The sequence below is a fragment of the Dendrobates tinctorius genome, unplaced genomic scaffold (assembly GCF_039654945.1).
Source record: "Dendrobates tinctorius isolate UK_male_01 unplaced genomic scaffold, ASM3965494v1 ptg000043l, whole genome shotgun sequence".
NCBI classification, from domain to species: domain Eukaryota; kingdom Metazoa; phylum Chordata; class Amphibia; order Anura; family Dendrobatidae; genus Dendrobates; species Dendrobates tinctorius.
Genome location: NW_027361711.1, coordinates 29,871,658 through 29,887,226, shown reverse-complemented (window position 1 = coordinate 29,887,226; position 15,569 = coordinate 29,871,658).

Here is a 15,569-nt window from a genome sequence, read left to right as displayed (position 1 = left end):
TGTGCTCCACCAAACCTCTCCAAAACACAGAGATGAGGGCTTTATCGGACCACTCCAACTCGGAAGCAAGTGTCCGAAAACGGACGGCATACTGACTAACCGAGAGAGCACCCTGAGTCAAAGCAAGAAGCTGAAGAGAGGTATCGTGCGTGACCTGTGGACCGAGGAAGACCTGCTTAATAGCTGTTAGAAAGTGAGCAGCGGTCCGGACTTCTGGGTCACCACGCTTCCATAGTGGCGTAGCCCACTCCAACGCTTTGCCCGGCAGCAGGGAAACAATAAACCCCACCTTGGCCCGTTGCGTAGGGAATCGCGCAGCCAGTAATTCCAGCTGAATGGAGCACTGGCTGATGAAACCCCTACAGGAGGCGCCATCGCCATAAAATTTATCGGGCAACGGGAGGCGGGTAACTGTCAGCGCGGGGGAGGACGTGGACATACGGGAAATTGCGTCTGTGATTGCCTTTACAGCAGCTTCGGTGGATTGTGCAGCTGAGAGAGCCCTCTCAAGAGTGGCCAGCCGGCCCTCAAGCTGCCGAATACACTGTAAGAGTTGCTGCTGTTCTGCCATCACTAGCCAGACCCTGGCGCTAGTATAATGTTAGGAACGGTGGAACACACTAAATAAAAATAAATAATAAAGTGCGTTCGCTGCTCAGGGTCCACCGCGCAGTAGGTGTAACAACCTGAGTGATGACAGAGGAGCAATATGGCGGTATGATGCACATGGGTTCAACGTCACCCGAAGTGCGCAGAGCGGGCTCTGTTCACACACAGAGGTGCCGCAACAAAAACATACAAAACACTGAACCTGTTATTGACACAGGCTTCAGATAGCATACAAAATGCTGAACCTGTTAGTGACACAGGCTTCAGGTAAATGCACACTCGGTATCTGGTCACAGGAGCAGGACCCAAGACAGAGAAGCTGCATCCCTCTAGACCTACCGTGTGTGTGGCGTCGCTGCTGCGAACGCGAAGAAGGGCTGCAACTGCAGCGCGACGTAGGACACTGCTGCTCGACGACAAAGCCAGATAGCAAGCACGATGTCGGACGCTAGCATAGCGGTGCGGTGTGCACAGTGGCTTAAGGCTTGCCTCTGATTGGCGCTGACTGCTAAACTAATACCATATCACCATGCGTAATATCAGAGGGAAGGAGTTTCAAATGAGTCAGTCACCAGAATCATACATCCATCACCATTCACACATAGCAAGTATAGCCTATACTAGCGCATGGCGGAACAGCCATGTGGGTCACCCTCCCAGGGCTGTTGGGTACTCGGTACCGGGCTGGTCTCTCAGAGGGGAATGTCACAGCAGCGGTGAAATGGTTCGTGGCCCTGGGCACCCATGTAAAAGGGATGAAGTGATGGAATAAAGTTTATGAGTGAATGATTTGTGACGCCACTTGTGGTGTTCGGCAATGAAGGTGTTAAGCCGACGCTGCAGACAGATCCTTTGGGACAGATGGTGGGGTGCAGCAAAGATGGGGTGGCCCTCTACAGGCAGGGCTGTAGTGCCATGCCAGAGCAGATGAAGAGGGTAGGTGTTGAGGAAGAGGGTGTAGTGTTTGGCACAGAGATGTAGCAGTGCTGGAGAGTTTGCAGGAAGAAGGCAAGGACACAACAGGGTGCAGTTTCTTTACCTTTACTTTGCTTGGCAAATGCTGTCCAGGGTCCAGATTACAGATGGCACAGCAGCTGGCTAGCCTGGAAGCAACTTAGGAATCTCTCTAGGCAGATGGGTTGTGTATAGAGTTGAGCGACTTTTGGTTTTTTAGGGTCGCGTTTCGTTTCGTGAAACCCGACTTTTCCAAAAGTCGGGTCGAGCAAGGTCGTCCGATTATAGGGAAAAGTCGGGGTCGTCCCGAAACACGAAACCCAATGTAAGTCAATGGGGAATAAAAGTCGGCAGTGAGAGGAGGACAGGAAACACACCTACAGTGCCCATTTGAATGCCAAAAGCATCAATTCTTCTTACTTAAGCTTGTCAACCTTAATTAACTTCATAATACAAGTTACGCACTGAAAAATGGGGGTTATTTGGCTAAAGTTGTGGGGGGGGAGGGCTGGCTGCAGGTTTTCATGTGCCCTGGGCGAAAGAGCGCCCCTTTAACACATACCACAACTCATCATGCTCCGATACGGCAGAGAAATAGCGGTATAGTACAATGAAAAATACCTCACTTTTTACATCTCATGACGAGGCCCATCTATTTCTCCATACAGAATCATTGGTCCCATATAATGTTTGAAACAGTATATGATGAGCTCCACATAATGCTACAGTATATGTTGGTCCCCATGGATGAAGCTCCACTGTCTTATGGGCCCAAATAATGCTCCAAACATAATGTGCCCCATTTCTAATGCTCTAGTGTATAATGGGCCCTGTAAATGCTGCTCCAGTGTCTGATGTCCACCTTTGGAATGTTCCAGTGTATGGTGGGCCCCATCTATCATTCTCCAGAGTATAGTGCTCCCCAAAAATTGCTGTCCCAACATTGAAAACAATCAAATAAGTCTCCTCGCTAGGGAATCCTTGTACTTGTCTGGATTCCTCGTTGTCCCCATCTTCCATCTCACTGCACAGTATTTCAACTTTGCAAGTGCTGTGATCCTGGGCAAGCAGGGGGGGCCCACTCGTTGGCGACGGCACTGGCACAGGGCCCCTGATAGTACGGTGGTGTGTCTGATGGCGGGTGGGCCGAACCTGCACTTTCATCTGCAGCTTCCTCTTTGTCACCGTGTAAGATGGAACTGTATATGGGAAGGGTAACCTGAGTTTCATCAGGGTCAGATTCAGGTCATGTAGCGTGCGAGGGGAATGTAGTGGTCTGGGTCAATGTACCAGCAGATTCATCGAGCAGTGGCTGGGCATCAGTGCACTTGTGTCGCCCCCAGGAGTACGGTCGCCACAGTGGCATTACCTTCTTCCTAGGGAGTGTGATGTCATGCTTGGGAGCAACGAAGGATCTCTCTAGCAGGTTAACTGATTGGGTGGCGTTATTCCCACGAGTCATGACCCTCCAAACAGCGTTCATGAAGGCAAAGTGTTTGTTTTACGTGGGCAGTATGGTTGCAAAGCTGAACCTTAAAGGAATGTCCAGAAGGGCACCACCAGGAGTGGAGCCTACGGTTAAATTCGACTCCACCTGGGAAACCTCAACCATGCCAGCTACAGAACAGATGCACACATTGCAAGCTTAATTCCATTAACGAACGAGACTCCGTCATGCCCCGCGGTCCGAGTCCGGCTTACTAGAGGGACAAGTGAGGCTCTGGCACATGAGATTGGCCAATAACTGGTGTGTCATGCCCTTACATGTCCGTGGCTGCATGTGCGCTACACTGAAAAGGCCAGCGTTTGTCGCTTACAGGTGCAGATAACCCGCTGAACAACGTTAGTGATGGGGATCACTGATTACAATTATTACCCGCGAACAATGATTTCCCAGTAAGTGCAGGTCAACCGCAGTTCCGGAATTAGGCCTAACCGTCATTCCTGAAAAAATGAAAAACTTACATGTGCAAACCACAGGTGCTGTAGCTTGCTTAACAGCTCGCCAGCCGATCTCACGCCCAGTATGGATTACACGTGATTGCACAAAGGTGAAAAAGGGTACCGTATCCCCAGATAACATGTATGGATAGCGTACACATTCAAAATATATGTCTCAGGAGGCAGGCTCAAACGGTGTTAGGCCCAGTATGGATTGCACGTGATTGCTCAAAGGTTAGAAAGGGTACCGTATCCCCGGAAAACATGTATGGATAGCGTACACATTCAAAATATATGTCTCAGGAGGCAGGCTCAGACGGTGTTAGGCCCAGTATGGATTGCACGTGATTGCACAAAGGTTAAAAAGGGTACCGTATCCCCGGATAACATGTATGGATAGCGTACACATTCAAAATATATGTCTATACATCAGGAGGAAGGCTCAGACGGTGTCAGGCACAGTATGGATTTGACGGCCCAGATTACACAGCGGTGGAGCAGGGAGAGGTAAAGATTGCAAATGCTGGGGCCCTGACCAAGTAAGGGGGGCCCACTCGTGGGCGTCGGTACTGGCACTGGGCCCCTCATAGTACAGCGGTGTGTCTGACGGCGGGTGTGCACCACCACCGTCAGAGACACTTGATTGCACTATGAAGGACCCTGTGCCAGTGCCCGCGCCCAAGAGTCGGCCTACCCACCTGTCCAGGGCAACGGCACTCGCACGGTGTCGTGCGCTAGGTGGTGACCCCGGCCATGGGGGGGGAGGCAGCACAGTTAGGGAGTTTTAGAAAGTGGCATATGTTGATGTTGGACATTGTACCAGGAAGAGGTGGACCAAAGCAAGCCATTTTTCTGTCACCCTATGTGTCATCAGGGGAAGGTGGGACAAAATCCTTGGAAACCCATGCGTGGTTCATTTTAATGAAGGTTAGATCATCCACATTTTGGGTTGACAGACGGGTCCTTTTTTCTGTCAGGATTGATCCAGCTGCACTGAAGACTCTTTCCGATAGCACACTTGCAGCTGGGCAAGCGAGCTCCTGTAAGGCATATTGGGCCAATTCAGGCCAGGTGTCCAGTTTAGCGGCCCAATAGTCAAAGGGGAATGACCTGTGTGGGAGAACATCAATATGGGAGGAAAAGTAGTTTGTAACCATAGTTGACAACTGCTGTCTCCTGTCACTTTCCATCGATGCAGTATTACCAGTTGTGTGAGCGGTATTTGAAAGACCTTGCCACGCCAACATTTTCACTTGCCCCACGAGATGCATCCTCCTCCCCTAAGTAATCATCCCCATCATCATCCTCCTCCTCCTCTTCTTCCTCCACCTCGTCCAGGAGAGGTCCCTGAGCAGACAATGGCTGAATGTCATCAAGGATTCCCTCCTCCTCTTCCTCCTCATCAACATTGGCTGCAGACGCCTGCTCCTTAAGGTGCGTCAAAGTTTGCATGAGCAGACGCATAAGTGGGATGCTCATGCTTAGGATGGCGTCGTCTGCGCTTACCAGCCGTGTGCATTCCTCAAAACACTGAAGGACTTTACAAAGGTCTTTCAGCTTCGACCACTGCACACCTGTCAACTCCATGTCTGCTCTCAAAGTGCCTGGCCGTGTATCCTCCCACAAATGCATTATGGCCTGCCTCTGCTCGCACAGCCGCTCCACCATGTGCAGGGTGGAGTTCCACCTTGTTGCAATGTCGATAATGAGGCGGTGGTTGGGAAGGTGGAGCAATCGCTGCAGCTTCTGCATGCGAACGGAGTGTACAGGCGACCGGCGGATGTGCGCGCACAGTCTTCGCACCTTCTGGAGCAGGGCTGTTAACTCCGGATAATTTTTGAGGAAGCACTGCACCACCAGGTTCAAGGTGTGAGCCAAGCAAGGTATGTGGCTGAGTTTTGAAAGGGCTATGGCTGCCACAAAATTACGGCCGTTATCACTAACTACCTTGCCTGCCTCAAGATGTACACTGCCCAGCCATGACTCAGTTTGTCGCTTCAAGTACTCGGCCAGCACCTCGGCGGTGTGTCTGTCGCCCAAACACATCATCTGCAACACAGCCTGCTGACGCTTTCCACTAGCTGCTCTATAGGGGGACACATCGTGTGCAACAGTGGCAGCTGCAGATGGAGTGCTCGTACGACTGCGCTCTGTGGACGAGCTTTCGCTTCTGGAGGAGGAGGAGGAGGGTCGAACGCCTACAGCCAACTGTTTCCTATACCGTGGGCTAGGCAGCACTGTCCCACCACCGCTGTCCCCTGTGGACCCTGCATCCACCACATTAACCCAGTGCGTAGTGATGGACACGTAATGGCCCTGGCCATGCCGACTGGACCATGCATCAGTTGTGAGGTGCACCTTTCCGCTCACTGACTGCTTGAGTGCATGGACAATGCGGTCTTTCACATGATGGTGGAGGGCTGGGATGGCTTTGCGAGAGAAGAAGTGGCGACTGGGTAGGTCATAGCGTGGTACTGCATAGGCCATGAGTTCGCGGAAAGCTGTGCTTTCCACCAACCGAAAGGGCATCATCTCAAACGAGATTAGTTTGGCAATGTGGGCGTTCAAACCCAGTGTACGCGGATGAGAGACTGAGTACTTTCTTGACCTACTCATAGTGTCTGGGAGGGTGAGCTGGACTTGAGAGCTGCATATGGTGGAAGTAGCGGTGGACAGGGCGGACTGAGAGAGGGTTGATGATGGTGATGGAGTTGGTGTTCTTTCTGATGGCCTAGAATCAGTCTTTCGTTGATATAACAGTGGGATTCCCTGACTGCTGTGGTCTTGCAACGACACCTCAACATTTGCTGCTGTGCTAACCGGTGGGCTTACAGTGGGGGAAACAATGTAGCGTTGCTGACTACCTTCGTTGTGATCAGTTGCACATGTGGCACTTGAGGTTTGGTGTTGTGTCCACGCTTGCAAGTGCATGCTGGTTAAATGTCTAAGCATGCAACTGGTATTCAAATTTTTCAGATTTTTCCCTCGGCTAAAGGTCTTTGTGCACTTCTTACAGATAACCTTGGCCTGATCATGAGGATTTTGATCAAAAAAGTGCCACACTGCACTCTTCCTACTTTGGCAGACATTTTGCGGCCTAGCACGCTGTGATCTTTTGACCCTCTGGACAAGCTGTCCAGCAACTCTTTTGATGTTTGGAACCTGTCTTTGGAGTGCTCCGGGCCTGCCAGATAACAGCTGTTGCGATGTTGATGTCTGCTGTGGATGCTCCTCATCTGAGCTATTGGAAGCAGCACCCTCTTCCCCCAATGGATGCCAATCTGGGTCAACAACTGGGTCATCCATCACCTCCTCTTCTATGTCATGTGCACCTTCCTCTGTGTCACCGTGTATGGTGGTATAGTGTGCGGGAAGGGGCACCTGAGTCTCATCAGGGTCAGAATCTGGCTCTGTACACTGCGAGGACAATGTAGTGCTCTGAGTGAATGTACCAGCAGAATCATCCATCAGCGGCTGTGCATCAGTGCACTCCATGTCAGATTCATCTTGGCCTGGGTAATTCACCATTTCACTTGATAATCCAGGCATGGTATGTGAAAACAGCTCCATGGAGTAATCAGTAGTATGGCCTGCGTCATCCTTCAATCTTGGTTGGGGTGAAGGACACAAGGAAAGGTGTGGTTCATGAACATGAGCCTCCAATGACGACTCAGTGCTTTTACTTTTTACAACTGAAGAAGAGGAGGCGATAGAGCTGGAGGCTGAGTCAGCAATGTAAGACAAAACTTTTTCCTGATGCTCTGGCTTTAAAAGCGGTTTGCCAACTCCTAGAAAACTAAGCGTTCGAGGCCTTATGTAGCCAGACGATGACGCAGGGTCAGCACCTCCTGCATTCGGTCCTATTTTGCTCTTGCCACTACCATCAGATCCACCACCAACACCATCATTACCAGCTGCCAACCCCCGCCCAATTCCACGGCCTCTTCCACCAGCCTTCCTCATTTTTGGTAGAAATGTAGACAAAATCCAACAAACTATATAGTAATGAAAAACAAGGTACACTTTTGGACACTGGACACTTTTGGATTGTGTGAGGCCCACTGATATCTGAGCGCTATGTGACAGGCTCGATGGCACAGCTGTGACCAAAGTGACTAGAGGATAAGGGAGATTTTGAATCTCTGCACACACTTTTGGACACTGGACACTTTTGGATTGTGTGAGGCCCACTGATATCTGAGCGCTATGTGACAGGCTCGATGGCACAGCTGTGACCAAAGTGACTAGAGGATAAGGGAGATTTTGAATCTCTGCACACACTTTTGGACACTTTTGGATTGTGTGAGGCCCAATGAATATCTGAACGCTATGTGACAGGCTCGATGGCACAGCTGTGACCAAAGTGACTAGAGGATAAGGGAGATTTTGAATCTCTGCACACACTTTTGGACACTGGACACTTTTGGATTGTGTGAGGCCCACTGATATCTGAGCGCTATGTGACAGGCTCGATGGCACAGCTGTGACCAAAGTGACTAGAGGATAAGGGAGATTTTGAATCTCTGCACACACTTTTGGACACTGGACACTTTTGGATTGTGTGAGGCCCACTGATATCTGAGCGCTATGTGACAGGCTCGATGGCACAGCTGTGACCAAAGTGACTAGAGGATAAGGGAGATTTTGAATCTCTGCACACACTTTTGGACACTGGACACTTTTGGATTGTGTGAGGACCAATGAATATCTGAGCGCTATGTGAAAGGCTCGATGGCACAGCTGTGACCAAAGTGACTAGAGGATAAGGGAGATTTTGAATCTCTGCACACACTTTTGGACACTGGACACTTTTGGATTGTGTGAGGACCAATGAATATCTGAGCGCTATGTGACAGGCTCGATGGCACAGCTGTGACCAAAGTGACTAGAGGATAAGGGAGATTTTGAATCTCTGCACACACTTTTGGACACTGGACACTTTTGGATTGTGTGAGGCCCACTGATATCTGAGCGCTATGTGACAGGCTCGATGGCACAGCTGTGACCAAAGTGACTAGAGGATAAGGGAGATTTTGAATCTCTGCACACACTTTTGGACACTGGACACTTTTGGATTGTGTGAGGCCCACTGATATCTGAGCGCTATGTGACAGGCTCGATGGCACAGCTGTGACCAAAGTGACTAGAGGATAAGGGAGATTTTGAATCTCTGCACACACTTTTGGACACTGGACACTTTTGGATTGTGTGAGGTCCAATGAATATCTGAGCGCTATGTGACAGGCTCGATGGCACAGCTGTGACAAAAGTGACTAGAGGATAAGGGAGATTGGATTGCTTTTAAAAAAGCAGTTTGCGGAACAGTGGGTAAACAGCAATGCAGGAATGTCAGGAAGCCTTAGAAGACCAGCCCAACAACCAACACCACTGATACACCACTATATAGCCTCCCCTTGCACTGCACACACAGTGACTGGTGTGTTGTGCAGGCCAAATTGCTAGCAGCAGAAGCAGTTTTTTTTTCTTCTCAGCAGGACAAAAAAAAAAATTGGGATTGCTTTTAAAAAAGCAGTTTGCCGAGCAGTGGGTAAACAGCAATGCAGGAATGTCAGGAAGCCTTAGAAGGCAGCCCAACAACCAACACCACTGATACACCACTATATAGCCTCCCCTTGCACTGCACACACAGTGACTGGTGTGTTGTGCAGGCCAAATCGCTAGCAGCAGAAGCAGTTTTTTTGTCTTCTTCCCTGCCTAACGCTCTCCCTACAGAATCAGCAGCAACCTCTCCCTATACTAAGATCGGCAGAAGTAAGATGGCGGTCGGCGTGCACGCCCTTTTATACCCCCTGTGACGCCCACCAAAGCAAGCCAATCACTTGCATGCCCTTCTGAAAGATGGTGGTGACCCGTGCCTATGTCATCACGTTGCCCACAGTGTCCGTGGATCCTGATTGGCTGAAAAAGAGAGCAAAACAAACTTTTGAAACGCGACTTTGGCGCGTAAGTCGCCGACCTCGTGGCCAACCTCATCCTAGGGTCGGGTTTCGTTTCATGAAACCCGACTTTGCCAAAAGTCGGCGACTTTTGAATTTTTTCGACCCGTTTCGCTCAACTCTAGTGAGTACTAATAAAATTTATACTTTTGCATATATTTTGGATCCGTTACTCCGTTTTCTCCTTTTTAAGATTAGTATATGGAGTGGTAATCCTTGCACAAGGCGTTTTTGGACCATGGTCACAGCCTTGTCTCGTTCTCTGATACTGGGCATTATCATATATGTAATGACTATACAAGCTGTGAGGATTCTCCATCGCCGGCGGGAACAGGCGTTCACTTGACTATTAATATGCGGTATGCATGCGGACAGCCATATTCTGACCAGTCTGCATAACCTCACTCAATATACAGTACTTGTATTGAACGAGGTCAGATGTGTCTCACAATGTGGCCTGATATATGCGTATCGCATATGGCCGCTTGGTCTCAGCACCGTAAAATCCTGACAGCTGCACCTGCTGGGAGGATTCCCAAATCTGCAGTCATACAGTATAGAGTGACACACTGTGATAAATGTTGACAACCCCTTTTAAGAATGCTGGTTTCACAATAATATTTCAGTTAGACAGGCTTCTGATCAAAGGTGAAAAAAGATAATAATAATAATAATAATAATAATAATAATAAATTTTATTTCTATAGCGTCGACATATTCCGCAGCATTTTACATTTCAGAGGGGACTTGTACAGACAATATACATTACAGCATAACAATAATCACATAGATCATAACAGATACCAAGGGGAATGAGGGCCCTGCTCGCAAGCTTACAATCTATGAGGAAAAAAGGGGAGACACGAAAGGTGGGTGGTAACAGTTACCCTGATTGTATGTGGGTCGCCCCTCACACCCAGGGCAGCGGGGTACTCGGTACCGGGCTGGTGTCAGGGGGAATGTGTCACAGCAGCGGTGACCCGGTCCGTGGCCCTGGGCGACCAATATCAATGGCGGTGATATTAATGATGTTAAAGTTTATTGGAATAGTTTGTGACGCCACCTGTGGTGTTTGGCAAGCAAGATGTTAAGCCAACGCTGCGTGCAGATCCACTGGGACTGATGGTGTGGTGCAGCAAAGATGGTGTAGCTCTCCACAGGTGGAGCTGTAGTCCCAGGGCAGTGTAGGTGCAATGGATAAGGAGAGGCGCAGAATAGTATAGATGCTGGTACCCAGGTGTAGCGGTGCTGGAATAACTGGAGGACACCAGAGTATGCGGTTCCAAAGCTTTACTCACTGTTTGCAGTTCACACAACTGCCTGCCTCCGCACTGTGTTCTTCAGGTCAGGGCCCCAGTCAACCTCCAGGCAGGATAGTATTCTCCTCTCCACACTCCGCCAATATGTACCTTACTGAACGACTCCTCCAATGCGCCTTTAGGTTCGAAGCACTCCAGTACTTAGTTACCCTGGAATGCCTCTCTCTAGGTGTTCCTAGTCTCTACTTGTATGACAGACAGCTGTAGCCTGCTTGGGGGGCTCCGCTCTGCGTCCCGGCTCACTATCCAAGTGCTGTTGTGTCCCAAGTCTGCGATGGGAGTAAGGCGTTGGTGGCTCACTACTCCTCCGGTGTCTGTTGCCGGACATAAAGATCCAATCAACCTCGGGGACCGGGCCCCTGCCTTTGCGCTCTGGACTGGAAGGGTTCTCTCGCTTTCTCAACCTGCTTCCCACCATCCTTCTATTCTCCTTCGTTCCGATCTGTTCTATCTCTCTTATGGAATCGGTAGTCTCCAGTCTACATCTCTTTCTCCTTCTCTTCCTTCACTGCCCCAGTTCACTGGGGCAGCTGCAGCACTCCTTCCTCCATCCCTTCTTCCAGGGATCCCCACTCTTCACCGAGTGGCTGTTCTCTCCTACTCTGCCTGCCTTCTTCTGCGGACTGACCTGAAATCCTACACCTTCCCTCTCTTTTATATCTAACTCCACCCGCCTCCCCAGCACCTTTCGTGTTACGAAGCCAGGAACAACAAAAGGCACCCTATGACCTTTCCAGCATAAAACATGGATGGGTCCCTGCTGAACTATCCTGTGTGTGGGGTGCAGGTGTGGGAATGTGGAAGGGAGTTCCCACCCTACCTGGATGGTGGGGTACCACACCTTAGGAGAAGGTGCAGTACCTCTGTGGCGACTGAAGCCTCAGGGGCGACACATATGGACCAGCCATAATGATAAGTGTGTAACAGTTCAGATGCAGAGGGCTAATGGAAGCATAAAGCATATGGGAACATGATGCGGGGAACCTGGTTATGGTAAAAAACTTTTGGCTGTGCCACATAGGGATAGATTAGGTTAATGTGTTGAGGCGGTAGGCCAGTCTGAATAAATGAGTTTTCAGGGCACGCTTAAAATTGTGGGGATTGGGGACTAATCGTATTGACCAGGGAAGTGCATTCCAAAGAATTGGCGCAGCACGTGTATAGTCTTGAAGACGGGAGTAGGAGGTTCTGATTATTGAGGATGCTAACCTCAGGTCATGAGCAGAATGGAGGGCGCGGGTAGGATGGTATACTGAAACAAGGAAGGAGATGTAGGGTGATGCTGAGCCATGAAGAGCTTTGTGGGTGAGGGTAATAAGTTTGTACTGGATTCTGGAGTGAATGGGTAGCCAGTGTAATGACTGGCACAAGGTAGAGGCATCGGTGTAACGATTGGCGAGAAATATGATCCTGGCAGCGGCATTCAAGACAGATTGGAGGGGGGGAGAGTTTGGTAAGAGGGAGACCGATTAGAAGGGAGTTACAATAGTCGAGACGAGAATGAATAAGAGAAACAGTCAGAGTTTTTGCAGAGTCAAAAGTAAGAAAGGGTCGAATTCTTGAAATGTTTTTGAGGTGCAGATAACAAGAGCGAGCCAGTGATCGGATGTGGGGGACAAAGGAAAACTCAGAGTCAAGTATGACCCCAAGACAGCGGGCATGTTGCTGGGGAGTAATAGTAGAACCACACACGGAAATGGCAATGTCGGGTATAGGTACATTAGTAGCGGGAGGAAACACAAGGAGTTCAGTCTTTGACAGGTTCAGTTTCAGATATAGTGAGGACATGATGTTATACACAGCATTTAGAAAATTGCCGGTGTTTTCCAGAAAGGCTGGCGTGATGTCAGGAGAAGAAGCGTATAATTGGGTGTCGTCAGCATAGAGATGGTACTGGAAACCAAATCTACTGATTGTTTGACCATTAGGGGCAGTATACAAAGAGAAGAGGAGGGGGCCTAGGACTGATCCTTGAGGAACCCCAACAGTAAGGGGAAGATGAGAGGAGGAGGAGCCAGCAAAAGATACAGTAAAGGAGTGGTCAGAGAGATAGGAGGAGAACCAGGAGAGAACGGTGTCCTTGAGGCCAATGGAATGGAGCATAGTGAGGAGAAGCAGATGATCCACAGTGTTGAATGCTGCAGAGAGATCCAAGAGAATTAGCATGGAGTAATGACCCTTTGATTTAGCTGTTAGTAGATCATTAGAGACTTTAGTGAGGGAAGTTTCAGTAGAGTGTAAAGAGCGGAAACCTGATTGGAGAGGGTCGAGAAGAGAGTTTTCTGAGAGATAGCGGATAAGACGGGAGTGGACCAGGCGTTCCAGGAGTTTAGAGATGAAGGGAAGATTAGAAACAGGTCTATAGTTAGCGGCACAGTTTTGGTCAAGGGATGTTTTTTTAACTAGTGGATGTATGATGGCATGCTTAAATGAGGAGGGAAAGATAAGAGAAGAGAGAGAGAGGGTAAATATTTTAGTTAGGTGAGGGGTGACAGCAGGGGAAAGGGGCTGGAGTAGATGTGACAGAAATGGGTCACTGGTGCAAGTGGTTGGGCGAGAAGATGCAAGGAGCCTGCTTACTTCTTCTTCTGTGACTGGTTCAAAATCAGAGAGTGAGCTAGATGCAGTGGGGGAGGGAGGACAGTGCATGGTATGAGGTGATTGGGAGATAATTTCCTGTTGGATCTGGTCAATTTCTTCATTGAAGTAATTGGCCAGATCGTCAGCTCGAAGCTCCGTGGTTGGGGCCTGTACTCTTGGGTTGAGTAGAGAATGAAAAGTGTCAAAGAGACCTTTAGGGTTATTGGACAGTGAAGTGATGAGGGTGTTGAAGTAGGTTTGTTTTGAGAGGTGAAGGGCAGTGTTGTATGTTCGAAGCATAAACTTATGATGGATGAAATCTTCGGGTAGGTTGGATTTTCTCCACAGACTTTCGGCGCACCTGGAGCACCGCTGCAGGAAACGTGTTTGCAGGGTGTGCCAGGGTTGTCGCCGTCTGTGTTGTGGTGTTCTAGGTATAGGAGGAGAAAATTCATCCAGGGCACTTTGAAGTGTTTCATTGTAATGCTTCAATGCAGAATCAGGACATGAGAGGGAGGAGATAGGGGCCAATGAAGACTGCAAGTTCTTCATAAGTTTCTGGGTGTTAATGGCCTGTATGTTTCTATAAATATGGACAGTGGGGGTGACCTGAGCAGCCTGGTGGTTCTTAATAGAGAATGAAAGAAGGTTGTGGTCAGAGAGCGGGAGAGGGGAGTTTGCAAAATCATCCACTGCACAAAGCCGAGAGAAGACCAAGTCGAGGGAGTTTCCGTCTTCATGCGTTGGAGAATTAGTAAGCTGCAAAAGGCCAAATGAGGAGGTTAGAGATAAAAGGTGAGTAGCAGACGGGGAGAGTGGAAGAGCAATGGGGATGTTGAAATCTCCCATTATGAGGGTAGGGATGTCACAGGAGAGAAAATGTGGAAGCCAAGTGGCAAAATGATCCAGGAACTGAAGGGAGGGGCCGGGAGGACGATATACCACCACCACTCGCATGGAGAAGGGGGTGAAGAGTCTGACGGCATGGACCTCAAAAGAAGGAAAGACAAGTGAGGGTACTTGAGGGATAACCTGAAAGGTACATTTTGATGATAGGAGCAGACCAACGCCTCCACCTGCTCTATTGTCTGATCTTGGGGATCATCCTTAAGGACGAATAATCACAGTCATCCATCTAGTCCATGTAACAGAGCCCAAGTTAGACGTGTTGTCTAGTCAGGGAATACTGATCAACCCTCTGCAGGATAAATAATCATTCTGAGACTTGAGTAGAGTAATGTTTGGATTCAGCTTTACTGGGAGCTCAAGCAGTTGACACATGACTGTAAGTATGCTTTTACCAACCAGATTCTCATCCATTTTTCTCAAAGGGGTTATCTAGTCTAAATCCACGAGTCTGCATTCACGCTATATGTCACTAGTAAGTATATTGCAAGTGTGAATGTGGCCGGGTCAGAGCTGGACTGGCCATCTGGCAATTCTAGCAAATAGCAGAATGGCCTGTCTGGTCATGGGCCACATTGCCTGCTACGTTGTAAACAGAATTGGTGTTCTCAAGACACCCATACTGTTAAGAGTTGTGACGGAGCACAAAGTCGCCGACTCCATCGCTTATCCCAGCAGGCCACGGGTATCATTAGAAATATTGGTCATGTTGTAATTCTTGCTTTGCTCCATCCAGGGGAATATTAGTAATATATTCCATCTAGTGCTTGGGGATATGAACAGCATGGGCCTGTATGATTTCAAATGCCAGGGCTGAATTTCAGTCCCAGTCTGTACCTGGGCCGGGTGTATGCATATTAACTACTCGCAGTCACGAGACCAACTGACCGTCATTCCTAGCTCTGACACCAAAGAATCCACAAAGTGTGCAGTGTGTACAGTGTGAGGATTCACAAGTCTGCGGTCATATAGAGTGACAAAGAGTAAATGCAGACTTGGGGATTTAGACAACCCCTTTAAGGCCTCTTTCACACTTCAGTCTTTTGGCGTCAGTCAAAATCCTTCAAAGTGTGAAAAAACGGATCCAGTGAAGATTGGCTAAAAACTGAAGCACCGCATCTGTTTTTTTGACGGATCTGTCGAAGTTGCAGATTTTGGAATTTAAAGGAGGAGAGAGAGAGACAATTTTGCTGTGCCAGAACGGCTTTTTGAGTTAAATTAAATGAATGAAAAATCTTGTGGGCATGCTCAGTTTAAAAAACGGAATCCATCACTTGATTCCGTCATGTGACGGACGGCGACG